At 34.6% G+C, this 7,282-nt stretch overlaps 1 protein-coding gene across 3 annotated transcripts in view; it reads right to left on the bottom strand.

The window, feature by feature from the left end:
* Window positions 1-7,282, bottom strand: part of ZNF407 (zinc finger protein 407) — a 417,847-nt gene that overhangs the window by 373,931 nt on the left and 36,634 nt on the right. The window lies entirely within an intron of this gene.

Here is a 7,282-nt window from a genome sequence, read left to right as displayed (position 1 = left end):
GGCTTCCTGTCCCAATTTACATTGCCCTGCCAGATGAACTGTGTATGGAAACAACTCTAACGTCCGTTTTCAATGTATCAGTTGCATGCGGACATCTGCAGTATGGCCACGTAACTGTGTGTCCTTGTAATTACCATTTGGAACTATGCTGCATTAGGTTATATGGAACCGGTATTAACCTGTTTCCATTACAGTTATCCACAATCAACAGCATTCCTAATTAAAACTGTGAACAATGAAATTCTCTTAAAAATAATTCCCCACGGCCAATCCCCATGCCCCTTCATTCTGAAGTAGTGATTTCACTTCCTGCCAGGCTCTCTATTTCCTCCCTTCACTGCTTATTCACAGTCTAGAAAACTAGGAAGAAAGTCGGACAAGAAAAAAAAAAAAAAAGTGATGGAAAGCAGAGGAAAAGGCCAGCATTCAGCACCGTAGCATGGCACAGTTTTGTGATCCGGCCCTGCCACCTGCCTCTTCCTTTACAATCCCACCTCAGGCAGAGCTGAAGTCCCTGCGGCTCCTGAACTCGCCATGCTCCTGGCTGAACCTCCCCAAAGCCCTGCCTGGAGTGGGCTGCCCCTGGCTGCCTGCCTAGCCACCACTCACCATCACATCACGCTACCGAGCTGATGAAATGTTTTTTGAATCGGCAACAAGATTCAGCAAAGACTTGGGCATTTCTTTACCTGAGCTTTCTCCATCCATTTGCAGCGGATATCGTTTTGATCTTTTAACCCTAAAGACTAACAGCACATACTGATGCTCCATAAATATTTAATATTAAAAAAATCCCCCGCTTCTCCCCTTCTAAGCACCTAAACGCCAGGGATTTCTCGCAGTGTTCTTAATATGCCATGCTATTCCATACTTCACTACTTTTGCTCTTTTGTTCCCTCTAATAAAAAAGTGTCCTTTTTTGCCTTGTGTGTAAATACCTCCTCATCCTTCGAGAACCAGCTCAACACTATCCTCTGAATGAAGCCTTTCCTGCTGCTCCCAAGCAGAGCTGGGCACCCCTCCTCTGTGGACCACCATCCCCTGCTCTTTCCCCTGTAGTCTGCCTCTGAGTCTGTCTCTCCTACTTGGAGCACGTGACCGCAGGGCCCTTGCACCACCTGGGCCTACTTGAAGAGGAAACTGTCAAGAATCTGCCCAATGGGAAATGAATGAATACCTGAATCAATGGTTGCACTTCCCTCCTATCTACATTTCCAACACCTCCTCTTATTCAGTCTCAGACAAATCAAAGAGCAAAACCCTGTAGAAAGTAAAGGACTTTCAGAAACACATGAACAGGAAGAGGGAGGGAGAAAACAGGTTAACAATTTAAAAAAAAAAAAAAAATCACAGGACAGGCAAAGGAAACCAGAGGAGTAGCTGCCCTCCCCTGTATTTCACTCCTGGGATCAGGAGGGCTAAAGAATCCTGTGATTCCACAATAGAATTTTAAAGTCACCATGGAACATTTTAAAATAAAAATAAAGCAAAAATTACTTAAGTCACTGAGATAAGACCTTTTCACTGGAAAAGACCTTAGAGACAGAGGCCAATGTTTTCAACTACAACACCAACAAATGACAATGTATATTTTATTTCTATTTTCTTATGAGCTGATCACACTTACTGCCTTGGAATAAATCTATGACCCTACTCTTCCAAGGCAGAAATTCAAGAAAACACTATCACAAAAAAGGAGCACAGGATATGGTGGTGACGAAAATGCCCTCCTCTCCCTGTGAGGAGAGGCGGGAAACAGTTTCTTCTGTTTCTTCCCCGTTATCCTAACCATACCCCAGACTCTCTCCTGGATTTACAAAGCAGTTCACTAAAAAATATCCTAAATTGTACCTGAGAAAAAGTGTATTTTATTTTAATATAATAACCAAGATATCTCCTAGATTTTCAAAATAAAAAGTGATTTGTTTATAAAAAATATAAAATAACATCCATTCAGTATTTAAACGGTATTTCAAGGACTTCAACATCAGAGGAATAAACTAACAATGTACATTTGGTATTCCTCACTGACAGGAAGAGAGACGGCATTATGTGGGATTTTTAAATTTTCAAACTAAAGACAAAAATATACCATTAAACAAAAAGCATTAAAATATTATAGAGATAAAATATGTAACACATCCTTTATAACAAGAGTATTTTCATGTTAGTTTTGATGTTTTTTATAAAATTGAGAGATGCTGCCCTTTGTATGGTTACATGCATAATTTATGACATGATATAAAACAAACTTTTTCTATCTATATCTTTTTTTCTACGTCTCTTTAACCACAACAACTAGCCGAACCAAAAACTTATTTTATTTGGGTACATCTGTAGATATGATGGCTGTAATTAATTGTTCAGCTAAAAATGCAGTCCCATGGTGCTCTTAATGATTTAGGTATACACAGCTTTAGTTCTCAGAGCAGACTAAAAATAGTGATTTTAATTTATTCCTGCTGCCTAAAATTACGCACAACCATGTATTTTTAAATATTTCCAGCCCATAAAAATTACTAATTTTTGCCACTTGTGTTTATCTGCATTTAGACTTTGATTTGGATAAATTAAGCTCTCAAGTGTTCCTTGCTTTATGAAACTCTGCATGTTGTACACTTCAACACAAATAAATGACTTGTACCATTAGAGGTTTAAATAATGTAATGTATTTCATGCTCAGCCTGAAGCTGGATTCCAATGAAGTTGCTAATGCACGTAATGATTAAGTGTAACTCAAATACTAACTGTGTTGTTGAAAACATGACAGGCAATAATTTGGTCTATTATATTCTGCCATTTAATTGCCTAGTACAGACATTCTCTGACACGTTATGAAGCAATGATTTACAATTATTCAAGCTGCAAAGGTCAGAAAGTGACATTATAATCATCTACATAGAGATCCCTTCTAATGCACAAAAACTAGGTAATGCCACACACACACAAAAAAAAGAGTTTTGCTGCATTAGTAACTTTCTATTTAAGGTTTCTTAAACCAACTATGAATAAACAGTTCATAAGCACATTAATACACAATAGAAAATGTCTAGAATCTTTTCATGAACCCAGAGGTGACAGATTTAGTAAATGCTCTATTCTCTCCTGATTAGGTAAGTACTACTCAACTGTTTATATACAAGATTCAAGACTAGACACAGGGAAAGCGTCAGAAAATAACATAACCCCTAAATCATGCATACTGGGGTTTTTGTGAATAATGGCATACAAAAGTTAGGTATCATTTCCCAGGTTTACTGAAATCACAGGCTACTTACTAATTTTCTACTTAGTCTTTTTTTGTAGTAACTAGTAATGAAAAACAAAAACCATAACCCAAGATGATCAATTTTACCCCTCTCATCCTAATGGAAAGACAATAAAATCTTCACTTTTTTAGGCACTTGTTTCTATGATACTAACACGTTCAATTTGTAACAACTCAAGTGCAATAAATTATCAACACATAAAGAACAACGTGGAAAAATAATAAAATTATTTAAAACAACACTTTAATATGAGCAAAGTGAAACAGAGAGAGACCAAAAAAAGAGAAAGAGAGAAAGAGACTGAATACCAGAATATTAAAATAAAATACAGTGCAAGCAATTTTTTAGAATAATGTAAGTCTGAGCAAAAGCAGAAAACAAAAGTGGCTGGGGGCTGGAAGTTACAGCTATCACATGCTAGAGAAAACAACCTAGAGAGAAAAAAAATAAGTACAAATTAAAATCAGTAACTAAAACAACAGATATTACAAAAGCAGAGAAATAAAGAAAAGGTACAGTTAAAAGGAAGGAAACAGTGGTCTACCATTACTAGCCCATAATTTAACTCCATCACTAAAAATACTTTTACTCTCAGGTTTACCATCTGTACAATGGGGTAATAAACATGAGATAAACAATCTCATGAAACTGAGATCAACAAATGAAACGACTCCTAATTAAGTTGTACACTAAAACACAGCACTGCTTAAATACTATTTATTACGTAGAGTATTATATATACACTAGTGTGTGTGTGTATGTGTGTACACACACGGAGGAAGAGATTATTAAAATAAATAAATAAATGAATTTAACAAAACATGGCTTCCACAATGATGTTCTTAAGCCACTGAGATTTTTAAGTTCTTGACTACTGAAAAATAGCAAAGGTAAAGATCACAGACTTAGTAAAAATGTGTTTACCTATTTTGAAACATATGTTCCCAACAAAATTATTAACTTCTATATAAGGTGCTTTCTATTATTTTTTATTTTCTCCCCCACTAAGCCCTAAGTCCAACCCATAGCACATTTTCATGTTAACTGTCCATCAAGTGCTAAATATAAATTCACCTATATTCTATAGAATTCCTCTTGAGGTCATGCTCAGAAGTAAGAAAAACATTAAGAAACTGTAATTCAAAAAGTGCTCCTCCTAAAAGTGAAAGTAAAATGAAAGGCTTTTAAATGAAGTCATCTATAACATGTTCTTAAAACAGGAAGTGCAGAGCAATACATTTTTGAAACCTATACCCTGACATAAGCATGTAAACCATGGGTAAACAAAACTTAAATCTTGAATTCTGAATCCCAGCTAGCATTAGGAATTAGACATCGAATACAATACATTCAGCCTCTTTGGTCAGATAACTTAAATCCATGATATACTGTAGCTAAGATTTGCCGATGAGGGGGACAGAGAGATCTTAAAATTGAGCTTAAAAATTCAAAGAAGATCAGTGTAGGTTCAAACAACTGAAATAAAAGTTTAAAAGGCAGTTTTTATTAAAGGAGTAGCTAATGCACAACCCTTAAATTAAGCCTTAGTAAATAATATATGATACATATTTGATGAGCATCTAAAATCTTAAAGATATGAAAAAGAAGTCATACAATTACAAATAAACTGCAACATTAATACTGAGGTCTTTTCAACAAAATGTACTGTTTGTTGTTTTCATCAATTTCACCATAGGATATTAGATTTTTTCAAGAGGTTACTAAGGAAAAATAGTACAACACTGTGAGTAATAATTTCACTTTAAAAATGTGCCTGCCCCACTGTTTTCATATATTATTACTCTAACAGAACTGTTTGAAAAACCGTCTATTTCTTACAACTCAAACAGTGAAGGGGTTATTAGTAAACTTCTAAAACAGACACTAAGATACTAACTACTGAAGAAAAGAAAACATAGTGCGAGACCTTCTGTTTGTGACAAAATTATAGAGTTAATGTTCCTGAAAGATCACTTCACCTTTTAAAGCATGATTTTTTTAAAAGGTAAAATTTATAGCAATTACAGCTAATGAAGAAATGCAGCATGAGCTGCTTATGTTCAGGAACTAATAGGTCCACTGAGCATTTCTAAGATTATTTAGCCATCAATGATAATGAATTGACATTGTCAGTGATGTTAATGTACCAGTGCTCTCTACTGCCACTAATCTGATAGCCAATTCTCTCTTTTTTTTAACGTTTTTTACTTTAATTTTTAACCTACATTCTGCTCTATCCCTTTGAAACACACGGAATACAGAACAACCTATGATACTTTTTCTTTAGTATCAAAGGGTATTTAACTCATTATTGTTCCGTGTCAACTACATAGGTCGATAGGCATTCTGCAGTTTACTGAAATTCTTCAGAATTTTTAGCTTCACTGTAAAAATATCTACCCTGTACAAATAACTGTTATGTGACTTTTAAATCAAATTCACATAAAAAAATTAAGAGAACTATTATTTCTTGGTCAAATAAAATTCAACGACTATTGTAATTTTAAGAGATACAATTTGGGAATCTAGATTGCTTTTTCTATGTGTACACACACACGTAGACCTCTCTGACAGCCGTATAAAACTCAACATAGCTATATGTACTTATAATTCTTCACTTGGGAATCACTATATAAACCATTAGTACAACATGCCAGTTGTACATGCTAAGCAATGAGCTAATAAGCAAGTGTGCACTGCTCAAATCACACAACCAAAGCCAGTCAATCAGACATTGTTTTTGACGCTACATATGTCAGAAACTGCTCTCTGAAAGTTTCTTCTTCTCTTTCCAGGTTTTGGTAACGCTAATAAAAAATGAATGGAATTAGGTTTCTAATAACATAGTATGCAAAAATTATTTACTTATTTTGCAGAAACGAAGAAGAAACTGCTTATTGTCATAGCACAGATTTTCATTGGAGTCAGGGCCTTCCTCTTTCCTATAACTCACATGGTAAAAACAATAAATGAGGTATCTTTTGAAATTCCAAGACCTGGAGCAATTAAATGAACCATGTGGCACTCGACCCTTGCAGCTAAAATCAGTAGCAACAAAACTCATTCTCCCACTGATCTTCAGGGGGCTTTAGGGCAAAGGTTCATCTTCATTTACTTTAGCTCCAAGTCACTGAACCATCAATTCTGCCAATGAATAAATCACAGGCCGTGGTTAATAAAACTGCTTGCAAAGTTATTTGTAAAACTATCTTAAGGGTCAAAAAATGCAACTGCATCCTGGGATGAAATGTACAGTCCATCAAAAAACAGAAACTGTTTTTGACTTAAAAGACATTTACACAGTAGTGCTAACCAAAAGAATCTTCCACTGAAAAAATAAACCTAATATAACATGTGCGCATTGCATAATTTAATTGAATCTGAAGTGTTTTGTGAATTAACCATGAGAACTGCAGGTTCCCCAGGTTTCACATAAAGTGTTTTTATACGATGCACTTATTAGTTAATTTCTCTAGCATAACAGCATTAAAATATACTTTTAATCAGAAGTAAGGTATTAAAATCCAGCTCTGAATGTCCTATGATATACCATAGATGTCATGGCATTTTAAAACGTTTAAAACATTTCTGCTAAATTAATTAGTGTTGCATTAAGGCGTCTCATTGCTTCCTATTAAATGCAACACATTTGAGTGACAATTAAACATTGTGAATGATTCTTTAGAGGAAAGAGCCATTAACTAAAACAGGAAAACAACAAGTTTTGAAATAACGTTACACAAAAACCTACATTATACACTGGTTTTTTAAGCTTCATCCCTGCAATAATCAGTTCTCTGAAATTAAATCTTTTTCTGCTTTTTTCCTTATAGAATGTGTCCAATGTATCCAAAGAACCATTAATGCGATTAAAATTAAAGCAGTATAGCAAAAGAAAAAAAAATACATACATATACAATCCTAAAGCTATATTATGTATTTTTTTATGTCTTTAAATGGAATTTACACTTCTCTCTGGCAATATGAATGAACATCCTATAATTTAGTCAATT

This window comes from Eschrichtius robustus, chromosome 14 (assembly GCF_028021215.1).
Source record: "Eschrichtius robustus isolate mEscRob2 chromosome 14, mEscRob2.pri, whole genome shotgun sequence".
In the NCBI taxonomy this organism is placed as follows: Eukaryota; Metazoa; Chordata; class Mammalia; order Artiodactyla; family Eschrichtiidae; genus Eschrichtius; species Eschrichtius robustus.
The sequence above is the reverse complement of the archived record's forward strand: the minus strand, read 5'-3'. Positions and strand labels throughout refer to the sequence as shown.